This window comes from Notamacropus eugenii, chromosome 5 (assembly GCF_028372415.1).
Source record: "Notamacropus eugenii isolate mMacEug1 chromosome 5, mMacEug1.pri_v2, whole genome shotgun sequence".
Lineage (NCBI taxonomy): Eukaryota > Metazoa > Chordata > Mammalia > Diprotodontia > Macropodidae > Notamacropus > Notamacropus eugenii.
The window spans coordinates 37,435,166-37,447,403 of NC_092876.1; the positions used below are offsets into that span (position 1 = coordinate 37,435,166).

The 12,238-nt window shown below is 41.3% G+C and overlaps 1 pseudogene; it reads left to right on the top strand.

Moving 5' to 3' along the window:
- The first annotated feature begins 7,401 nt into the window (after positions 1-7,401).
- On the top strand, positions 7,402-8,144 carry LOC140507459 (NADH dehydrogenase [ubiquinone] 1 alpha subcomplex subunit 5-like; annotated as a pseudogene).
- Positions 8,145-12,238: the final 4,094 nt, after the last annotated feature.

Genomic DNA, 12,238 nt, shown 5'->3' on the forward strand with positions numbered 1-12,238 from the left:
ATGGGCTGAACGCTTCCATAGTGTTCTCAACAGACATCATCAATCAATACTGAAGCCATTGATGGTTTACCTCAGGTTGAAGTCAATCCCTCCTTAGCTGAACTTCCAACTGAAGAAGAGGTTTTTAGGGCCATTTGGCTCCTTTCATGTGGCAAAACACCTGGTGCTGATTCTATTCCAGCTGAGATTTACAAGGTAGGGGGTGCATTGCTCATACAAAAGCTGACTGAAATTTTCCAGGTTATATAGCAAGAAGAAGTTATCCTCCAGGAGTTCAAGGATGCCTCCATTGTCCATCTCTATAAAGGTAAAGGGAATAGATTGTTCTGCAACGATCAGAGGGGGGTCTATCTCTTAGTCATTGCTGGCAAAATTCTTGCTAGAGTCCTCCTTTATGGCCTGATCCTTCACCTGGAAGATGGTCATATACCTGAGAGTCAGTGTGGCTGCAGAAAGAGCCAAAGAACAGTTGATATGGTATTTGCTGCTTGACAACTCCAGGAGAAATTCCAGGAGCAGAACAGAGTTCTGTACGCAACATTTGTAGATCTGACCAAAGCCTTTGACGCTGTTAGTCATGAAGGCTTATGTAAAATTATGTCAAAATTTGGCTGCCCAGAGAAGTTCATCAGTATTGTATGTTAATTTCATGAAGGCATATTTGCCCAGGTTTTGAATAGTGGACAATGCTCTTGTGCCTTCCTAGTTACCAGTGGAGTGAAACAGGACTGTGTGCTTGCTCCTATGCTTTTTAGCATGATGTTTTTAGCCATATTGACAAATGCTTTCAATGAGGATGAACATGGCATCAAGGTCAACTACTGTACTGATGGTAAGTTCTTCAATTTGAAAAGGCTACAAGGCAAGACCAAAGTGGAGGGAGTGTTGGTGCATGATTTTCTGTTTGCAGATGATTGTGCACTCAATGCAGCCTCTGCAGCTCAGATTCAACAAAGTATGGATCAGTTCTCTGCTGCCTATGCTAATTTTGGCCTAATAATTAACACCAAGAAAACATAGATGCTCCATCAACCACTACCACACCATCCATATGTGGAACCATTGATTACGATCACAACAAATGGAGAAGTTTTGAATGCTGTGGATAAATTCACTTACCTTGGTAGTGTACTTTCCAGGGATGTACACACTGACAATGAGGTTGATGCACACATTGCCAGAGCTAGCTCAGTGTTTGGGAGGCTCCGAAGAAAAGTTTGGGAGAGCAGAGGTATTAGACTGAGTACCAAACTGAAGATTTGCAGAGCCATTGTATTGAACTCGTTGTATGCCTATGAAACATGGACAGTCTACCAGTGCCATGCCAGGAAACTGAATTGCTTCCATTTGAACTGTCTTAGGAGTATTCTGAGGATCACCTGGCATGATAAGGTACCAGACTGAAATCCTTGCTTGAGTTGAACAGTCAAGCATTCAAACTATGCTTCAGAGAGCACAACTCTGATGGGCTGGCCAAGTTGATTGAATGCAAAATGTGCGCTTGCCAAAAGACTATTTTAAGGAGAACTCTCATGGGGCAGGTGATCACATGGTGCTCAGAAGAAGTAATACAAAGACACTCTCAAGGTCTCAAGAACTTTGGATTTGACTGTGCAACATGGGAGACACTGGCACAGGACCACTCAGCATGGTGTGCCCACATCAGAAAGGGTGCTGTGCTCTATGAGCAAAGCAGAATTGAGATAGCACAAAATGAATGTAAGGTGTGCAAATTTGGAGTACCCACCCCCCAAAATTCATACAGACTATCTGTGCCCGACATGTAATAGAGCATTCCAAGCTCATATTGGTCTGATCAGTCACAGTTGAACACACTGAAACTTCACTTTATCATGGTGATGTCATTTTGGTCCTCTTCGAAAACAAAGGACAACAACCAACTTCTAAAAGACTGGGAATTTGAATTTGAGAGAACTTAGTCCAGTCCCTTACAAAGTCCCAAAGAAGGGGCAGTTAAGTGGTGTAGTGGATAGAGCACTAGCCTGGGAGTCAGAAGAACACAGTTCAAATTTGGCCTCAGACACTTAGTAGCTGTGTTACCCTGGGCAAGTCACTTAACCCCAATTTCCTCCCTCCACCCTCACAAAATCTCCAAGATTTCAGAAGCTTTCCCTATCCAATGGTAGTAATAGGAATGCCTTTTTTCATTCATTGGCTGGAAAGCTGGATAGTCCTGTTTCCATTCAAGGGCTCCTGGGATAAAGAGAGTAGCAATTAACCAGGAGAGTCTATAAAAGTTTGCTGGGGGAAGGTAAAAGAAAATCAGAGGTGATACGTGAGGGAGGAGAAAGATGGTCAGACCTGGGGGTCAGGAGAAACTTGCTTTAGAATCTTAGATCTGACACTTGGTAGATGATTGATTGTAGAAAAGTCACTTCACATCTCTGAGACTTGGTTTCCCCACATGTATAATGGGAATAAAAATATATATAGACATATATGTATGTATATATAGACATACACAATATCCCTTTGGCTCCTCCCAAGAACTGTGACACTGATGTGATTGTTATGCTATTTTTTTTACAATTGAGGAAACTGAGGCCAAAAGAGGTTAAGCTACTTGTCCAAGGTCATAACAGCTAATAAACAAATGGAAAAGTCAGAATATGAACTCCAAATCCAAATCAAACACTTTAAATCCATATTGTATCTCCTCAAGCCAAAGAAATGGGAGTAATCATTAAAAATGCCAAGGGGGTGGGGCAGCTAGCTAGGGAAGAGGATAGAGCACTGGAGCTGGAGTCTGGAGGATCTGAACTCAAATCCTCCCTCAGATACTCAGTAGCTGTGTGACCCTGGGCAAGTCACTGAGGAGGAGGAGGAGGAGAAAGAGGAGGAGGAGAATAGGAATATGTAGGGCAGATAGGCAAGTAGCACAGTGAAAATAGAGCGCTGAACCCTTGAAGTCATGCTAATTTAGTCATTTCAGTTTGTCTGCCTCTTTGTCATCGCATTTGGGGTTTTTTTGGCAAACATACAAGGGGTTTGCCATTTCCTTCTCCAGTTCATTTTACAGATGAGGAAACTGAGGCAAAGAGGATAAAATGATGTTCCCAGAGTTATACAGCTAGTGTTTGAGGTCAAATTCGAACTCAAGTCTTCCTGATTCCAGGCCCTGAACTCCATACACTTTGCCACCTAGATGCCATTGGAGTCAGGCTGAACAGGAGTTCGAATCCTTTCCTCTGTCTCTTACTAGCTGTATGAGTCTGGGCCAGTCGCTTAACTTTTCTCAGCCTCGATTTCCTCATCTGTAAAATGTGAATAGTAACATTACTTACCTTCCAGGACTGTTGTAAGTCTCAAATGAGATAAGGTTGCAAACCTTAAAATACTAAATGTTAAAAAAAAAAAAAAAGTAAAGGATTTTTTGGGAGAAGGAAGAGAAAATTTGAAGAGCACATTTTTGGAAGACATAGGTAAGGATATGGAATGTTCACGGGTTTGTCTAAGGGGAAAGAGAGTTAAACCCACTGGGAAGGAAACAACCGGCAAGTCGCTGGCACTGAACCTCCCACCCGAAGGACTCTCCTTGTTGCCTCCTAAGAAAGCCCTCCAGCCTTGAAGCTTAAGAATGGCCCGGAATTTCTTTTTTTTCCCGACGGTGGGGGTGATACATTTTAATTTTTTTCTTTCTTTCTGTTTTTGGCTTTACCTTAGCCCAAACCAACAAATAGTCCTTCCTTAAGAAGCTCTTTGAGTGTCAAAGAGCAGAACGTTCCCAAGTTTTAAAAAGCCGGGATAATACTGATCGATCAATGTACTCTTTGGGAAAAAAAAGTCCTCCAGATGGCCGATCAGGACGGAAAATGCCCTGGAGGACAATGCCCTGTCAGACCGAATCACTAATGCTGGCTGTCGGTCGCAAGGCACGCTTCTTTTGTTGGGTTCTGAATGTCATCCAGGGGAGAGAAAGGGTGGGAACTTTCGGGGAGATCTAGTCCACACTCGGGGCAAATCAGGGGCTTTGTCCCGAAAGTAGCCTGATGGAACAAGCTCACCACCCTTCTCCAGCCCGGGACAAGCTTTTAGAAATGAGAGGCAGCAGCAGTTCGGGTATACGCGCACACACACATGCCCCTGCATGTATGTACGCCTGTGTGCATGTATGTGCATATGTTTGCATACATATATATCATATAGAACATGCCTATAACTATATGATTTTAAACTATTGAGAATTATTAAATAATCATAATGTTTTCATATATAATAAATTAAATAGAATGCATTATTTTCTACTAGATAGTATCCCACTACATAGTATTCTACAATAAAGTATAGCCGACTTTATATACGTGTGTGTATTGATACACTATAGCCACACATATAACATAGTATATGTAAATGGAGAGAATTCTTGGCAGAGTGGATAATGATTTAAGCTTATGGTTAAGAAGACCTGAGTTCAAATCTTTGCTCCGGCACATATTGGTCCTGTGAGCCTGGTAAGTCACAGTTTCTCAGTGGCTGACCACAACTTTCTAAGACAAAAAAATACAGGACAGTTGTCAGTCTATTAGTAGAAATCATAGGCCTGGAAATTATAGATATGTATTTTATGTACTCCTATGAGTATGTACATGTATAATATATATCATTACCCTTTGAAGCCATATGAAACATATTTAATTCCCCTTCCACATGGCAGCCACTCAAACACTGAAGATATCCATCCATCCATCCATCCATCCATCCATCCATCCATCCATCCATCCATCCATCCATCATTTATCTTTCGATGATCCTGGAGGGGAGAGTGAGGCTGATGACTGCATAACTCTGCCCCAGTCATCTAATTCATCACCCTCAGGATCAATCCCCCCTCAGGATCTCACTGATCCTCTTTGAAAATGAAGGACAAACAGCATCTATCTATTTATCCATCTATATATCCATCTATCCATCTATCTATCTCTCTGTCTATCAATCTTCCTATCTAAGCATACACACATAAAGAGCACATATCTGTATTTGGTATCTATTATATATACATATATCTATGTTTTACATAATGATACCTATATTTTGGTAGCTATATACACACATCTTTACATGCATATGTGCTATAGAGTTTATAAATATTATGTTCATTTATAATTTATGTCTCATATATGATACACACATGCAGCCTACATGTTAATACACACAAGCACACACATACACATGCATGTCCACATATACATGTATGCCCTACTCACTGACTACATTGATGTAGAGAATTCTGCTGAGGAAACTCTCTATCAATAAGAAGCAACAGAAAATCACCATACTGCAGGGAAAAGAACAGAGGAACTGACTCCAAATGCTACCTCAGACACTTCTTAGCTGCGTGACTAGTAAGTCATTTAATCTCTCTGTGTCTCACTTCCCTTACCTGTCAGAAGAGGGGTTTGAATCAGTTGGTCCCTGAACTAATTTCTGACTCTCTGATTTTATATTCACATGGACTCTTCTACAATTTTTAGCCTGAGATATTAAATAACTTAATGAGGGTCACATAATAATAGCCAGCATTTATGTAGAACTTGAAGGTTTGCAAAGTACTTTACCAATATGATCTCATTGGATCCTCACAACAGCTCTGAAAGGTAGATGAAGTTACTACCATCATTTTAAGGATGAGAAAACTGATGTACATATGTATGACTATTTATATGCATATAGTAAGGAGGTAAGGGGGAGTCACTGGAGTTTATTTAGTTTGGGGAGGGGATAATGTGGTCATACCTGTGTTTTAGGAAGATCATTTTGACGAGTGGATGCAGGATGGATTGGAAAGGGGAGAAAATTGAGGTGGAGACCACTCAGCAGGCTACTGCAACAGCCAATTGTGAAGTGATAAGACCCCGCACTAGAGTGATGGCAGTGTCAGAGGAGAAAAGAGGAACATACAAGAGATATGATGAAGATAAGTGGATCTACCCTGGCATCAGATTGAATATCATCATCATCAATAGATTTTTCTTAAGTGCCTATGTGCCAGGCACTGTGCTAAATACTGGATGTGAGGAGGTGAGATAGAGCAAGGAGTTGAGGATGATACCTAGGTTGCCAACCTGGGTGACCAAGAGGATGGTTTTAGCCTCTAGAATAACAGAGGATATGGAAAGAGGGAAGGGTTTGAAGAAAAGATAATGAGTTCGGTTTTGGATATTCTCAGTTTGACACATCATCCAGTTTAAGACATCCATCCAATGGACTATTGGGCTAGGGCTGGATGAACAGATCTAAGAATTCTCTACTTAGATGATCATTGAATCTATGAGAATTGATGAGATTACCAAGAGAAATAGCTTAGTAGGAGAAAAGAAGAGGGATCAGGTCAAGTTTTGGGGGATACCCAAAGGAGACTGAGGAGTAGTCAGACAGGTAGGAAAAGAGCCAGGAGAGAGCAGTGTCCTGAAATCCTAGAGAAGAGATATTGAGGAGAACGTGATTGACAATGTCAAAGGGAATTGAGAGGACAAGAAGGAAGAGGATGGAAATTGGGTAATTAAGAGATCACTGGAATCTTTGGAGGTAGCAGTTTCATTTGAATGATGGGGTTGGAAGTCAAACTATAGGAAATTAAGGAGGAAGTGAGAGGAGAGGATGTGGAGTAAACAATGTTATTAAGGAATTTAGTCACAAAAGGGAGGACAGATGTGGGATGATAGCTAGGGATGATGAATGGATCATGTGTGTAGGCGGGGAAGCAGCCAGTAGACAGGGAAATGAAACTGACCCATGTTTTATGTTGAGGAGTCCTTGATGAGCACTCTGTATCCTGCTCATTTTCTCTTCCATGCATGCCTCAGTTTCCCCACCTGTACCATCTTCTGCAGGAAGCTGATCAGAAGTGTGTATTGACTTGACTAACCAACTTTGCTGCTGACCATACAGCTCTCTCTAGGTAAACCATAGTAGATCATGGGATAAAAGTCACTTAAGTTCTTCTGCAAAGAGCTTTGCATTAGGGTGTGAGAGACCATGAGCAAACTGTACCTCAGCCTGCAAGTCTTCACAATGGAGAAGTTATAAGTAAGATTGCCCAGCTCCAAATTTTTAGGAATGATTTGAGATTCCATGGAAAATATATATGGGGACTCTATCTGGTTTGTTGGTCTGTGAAATGGGTAGGTTGTAATCTCTGCCACTCTCTCAATCTGCAGAAATAATTTGAAGATCAATAAAAAACACATATAGAGCTCTCGAAACTTTTTTAAAAAACAAAATTGTAAACAGATAATTTTGCTCATTTTTAAGTAGATATAGCCTCCAGTATGGAGTGGACCAGATGAGAGAGGAGACACTTCCCCAAATCCTTCTCCCCTCCTGGTGCTGAAAAGGAAAAGAATGGGTTGGAATCCTGTGGAAAGGGTTGCCTGGGGAGGGATGGGAGCCCCCTTCTTGGAGATCTTCAAGCAGACACTGGTTGGCCACTCGTTGGGGATGTTCTGGCAGGTATGCCTTTTTGGCTATGGGTTGGATTAGATGGTTGCTGAGATCCTTTTCACTGCTCCAATTCTGTGATTCTGTGTTGAATGGTCATGTTCAGATTCACCTTAGAGTTAGCTGGGGTGAAGCTAGTCATCAATTGTTCATCCCTTTGTTTTATGTTGGCCACAGACTTGTCCTAAACTCTCCCCAAGTTAAGTGTAGGACCTTCCAGAGGACCTTAGAAAGAGATAGGCAGGGTGACCCCTGCTGCTTTACTGTCATGGCCCAGAGAGCTGAAGAAGACCACAGGTCTTGTTGGACTGGTAGTATGTGAGACCCTACAGGACTGAATAAGATTATTATATTTAAAGATTCTTGATGCTCTTGAGTTTATTTCCTCAAATGCAGCATATAGAAAGTACACAGAACAGATTACAAATGAAAGGCTGAATATGGTAAAAGAGGAAACAGGTTTTCAGAAACTGGAGGATAAGCTTTAGGCTGGCCAGCTAGAAGAGGTGATTCTTCAGGCTGAAAATGAATTATCGTTGGCAAGAAAAGTGTTGACATGGATGCCCTGGGAGTCTTTAGTGGAAGAACCACCAGCCAACCAGTGGAAATGGTCATTACAATCAATGTTAAACATCTATGGTATATACTTTCTAAAAATCATTAAACATCTGTTTAAATACTATTAAAATATTTTTTGAATTATTGGAATATTATTAACAAGAAAACTGAAAAAAATGTAATTAGGGACAAAAAATTTGTGAAGGATTAATATGTGATAGGGATGGACCATGGTCATTTTAATCCGAAAAACATTTATTCATAAAATAGATTATTTTAAAATCCCTTAAAGAGATGGTACTATCATTTGGAAAATCTAATCAGAAACTTTGTAAAAAAAAATTTCAATCCAAGGACAAAGAAAGCAACAGAGACTAATATCTAAGGTATGAGAAACAATCAGAAATTGACGCATAGTCTGGATAAGGTTTATGGGGAATTAGTATTTTTCAACATTTAGTTTAAAAGTTGTGCCAATTTATGTTAATTTCTAGAAAGAACTAAATAAGATGGTATGTTCAAATTCTAAATGAACATTTTTTAAAAAGTTGATCTGTTGTATGGAAAGCACCTGATTAGCCAAGATTATAAAACTTACTAATTGAGTGTTTTTAATATAATTACATATATTTTTTCCACATTCTGAAAGTAATACAAGAAATTTTTAAATTGAAGTTGACCTGCTTGGCTTTGAGTGTATATATTTAATGAAGAAAAATCTAAATTTAATTTGTGCAATTTGATTCTTACATATATTAAACAGAAATGTTTATTTAAAAAAAGAGGGGAGAGATAGGCAGAGAAGTGTACTGGAAAGGCTTTTGGCTCTAGAATTGCAGGTCCTGGGTTTGAATCTCAGCTGTCACTGTCTCATTGATCTCCATCTCTCTGTAGGTTATTTTCCTCTTTTTAATTTTTTTTTTTTTTAAAGATTTGGTCTCTTTATCTTAAGAGAGAGAGAAAGAGAGAGACACACATAGACGCAGAGACACACACAGAGACAGACAGAGGCAGAGAGACAGAGACAGAAAGACAGAGACAGAGAGAGACAGAGATTTGGTTTCTCTATTTTGGCAGTTAGGAGGTGCAGTGGATAGAACTCCAGGCCTGAAGGTAGGAAGACTTATCTTCTAAATTCAAATCTGGCTTCAGAGTAGCTGTGTAACCTTGGGCAAGTCACTTCCCCCATTTTCCTCATCTGTGAAATGAGCTGGAGAAGGAAATGGCAAACCACTCCAGGATCTTTGCCATGAAAACCCCAAACAGGGTCACAAAGAGTCAGATACAACTGAAAAACAAACTCCCTCTCTCAGCCAAACTGAAAGCCCCGCCCCCCACTCCTGGGGGCTCACTGTATTGGTGCAGGACTTAGTAGACAGACATCATCAGCTTCAGCTCTTCCCCAACTCAGAACTCTTGAGCTCATGGGATCTACCAGTCTCAGTCTCCCCAGCATCAGGGATGACCCACTGAGACCACTTTCCTCCTTTGTAAAACAAGGGAGTTCAACCAGATGACCTTTGAGCCTCCCAAGGCAGAGCCTATGACTGTCAGAGCCTTTAGTCATAAGATTATCTAGTCCAACTCCTCATTTGAAAACAAAAAAGAAACAAAAATTGAGTCAAGTGACAGGCCCAAGGTCACATAGAGAATAAAAGATAAAGCAAGGATTCAAACTCAGATCTCTAGCTCCAAACTTGGTATTTTTTCTGCTGTTACTCTGTGTAGATAGTATTAGTGATCATATAAGGCACAGAAACATTTAATCAATTTTTATTACTATTAACAGGTCCCTCTCAGCATTCTAAGGGATGACCTCATTAGGACACTTCATTAAAACATCTTCACCTTCTCCTCAGGTATCCAGAAAGCCAGCACTGCCCACATGTCCCTTCATGGCAGAGGCATACCTGAAGGATTCATTCCTTTGTAAAAGGTACCACTTTCCTCTAGACCCATTGGGAGGAAACACTGCAGAAAATTTCTCCTACAACAATCGGTTGTTATAATAATAACAGCTTAAACCATGACCTACACTCAAACAGTATAGAAAATACAAAGCCTTGGAGGGTTCTGAAATTAAACCAACACATTCTGAGGATTCTCTCCCACTCTTACCCTCCTAATCACAAACATAGCACCAGATCCCCTTTCCAAAGAAAGGAATGTGAACTCTCAGTCTTACTTAGAACCCTTGTAAGTTTCAGAGGTCATCTTTATTATGATGATAATTATAAGAAAGGAATTCCATTTCTACCTAATGGTAGTAATAAAGCTGTCATGGAAATACATATTTCCTACTGAAAGAGGATTTGTGAAATCAACAGTCCCTGTAGTCTGCAAAGTCCCTTGGGAAGATGATCAGGCTGTGGGGGTGAATACTTGTCCATTCCTCAGTGGGGAAAGTGGGGTAAGGTTGGTGCCCATGGGTAACTGGGCTGTCATACTGCCCTTTGACTCTGGGGGAAGCACCCAGGGAGCCATCTTTGAGCTCTTTTAGCTGGGATTCGACCAGGAAAGGAAATGTAAGACTGCTGTGGGTGAGCCAGCTGGGATTTGCTTCCCTGAGGAATCTTATCAAGGAATTCTGCAGAGAAAAGAGGAAGAAAAGAAAATCTTTATAAAGGTTTATCAGATACACAGATTTGGATACCATAACGATTCCTCTTACCCACATACATACATACCTCCCACCTATTTTTTTTTGCCAGATCTGTACTTGACATTACAACGTAGGGAGTTTCTAGTGTGGAACCTCCTTCTATCAATGCAGATATTCAATCGGTATGTAGTATAAAGTCTTAGAGAGCTGTCTCAGGGTACTAATAGGCAGGTGACTTGTGCCTGATCACATAGTCTATGGGTGTAAAGGTGTGTGTGTGTGTGTGTGTGTGTCTGTGTGTCTGTGTGTCTGTGTGTGTGCATGTGTGTGTGTGTGTCTGTGTGTGATTTGACCTCAGGTATTTGTGATTACAAGTCTGACACTCATTCCACTATATCAATATGCTGTCTTATTCTCCCTCCCTCCTTTCTTTTCTCCTTTCATTCCTTCCTTCCTCTTTCACTTACTCCCTTCCTCCTTTTTCCTTTCTTTCTTCCTTTCTTCCTCCCTTCCTTCCTCCGTCCCTTCCTTCCTTCCTTCCTTCCTTCCTTCCTTCCTTCCTTCCTTCCTTCCTTCCTTCCTTCCTTCCTTCCTTCCTTCCTCTCTCCCTCCCTTCCTTCCTTCCTTCCTTCCTTCCTTCCTTCCTTCCTTCCTTCCTTCCTTCCTTCCTTCCTTCCTTCCTCCCTTCCTTCCTTCCTTCTTCCTTCCTTCCTTCCTTCCATGCCTAGCACAACAGAAAGTTTGCTTGTCATAAATCATATAGCTAATACAAACCAGAGGCTGGATTTAAACCCAGGTCTCCCCATGACTGACCCTGTAATTACTACCCTTTGGTGCTCATCAATGCTTTACCCAGGGAACTGATAAGATTATAGCTTTAGAGCTGGGAAGATCCTTAGGGAGTACCCCCTCCTCATTTTACAAATGAGGAAACTGAGGCCCAAAGATGTTAAATGACTTACCCAAGGTCACACAGGAAGTAAGTGAGAGAGGCAGTCTTAGAACCCAGTTCCTTTAATAACAAAGGCAGAGCTCTTATCATTGGGCCACACTGTCTCTCAGGGATGATAGATCACATTTCTTTAGAGCTTTAGAGTTTCCAAAGCTCCAGACTGTTCTGACAATAATCCTTTACTGGTGTGACCTTGGATAAGGAAGATACTTCTTGACCTCAGATTTTCAGAGCAAGGAGCTTAAGTAGCATTATCCCATTTGGCAGAGGAGAAACTGGGGGCTCAGAAAGAAGAAACACTTGAAAGCTAGTGAGTGTCACAGGTAAGATCTGAACTCAGGCCCTGGAGAAGGTCCTTGGAGGTGACTCATCTTGTGTCTGCAGGTGACTGAGTCTGCTGCTCCAGGTGACTGGCAGGGACCCCCAAGATGTGGGGTCACACCAGCCTGGAGTCAGGCTCACAGTTCTGGTGTTCTATCCCTAGGAGCAGCTAGATGCTGCTGCTAACCTGGCTTCTTTGCCCAAAGCTTCATTAACTGCAAGGGAGAAAAAGAAGGAAGTGTGAATGAAGCCCAGGAGTCCTGGGCTGATTCCCAGCTGGAATAATGAAGGCAACTAGCCTCCTTCCTTAAGGAGAGAGACCCATGGGGCCTTGGGTTTCTCTTGAT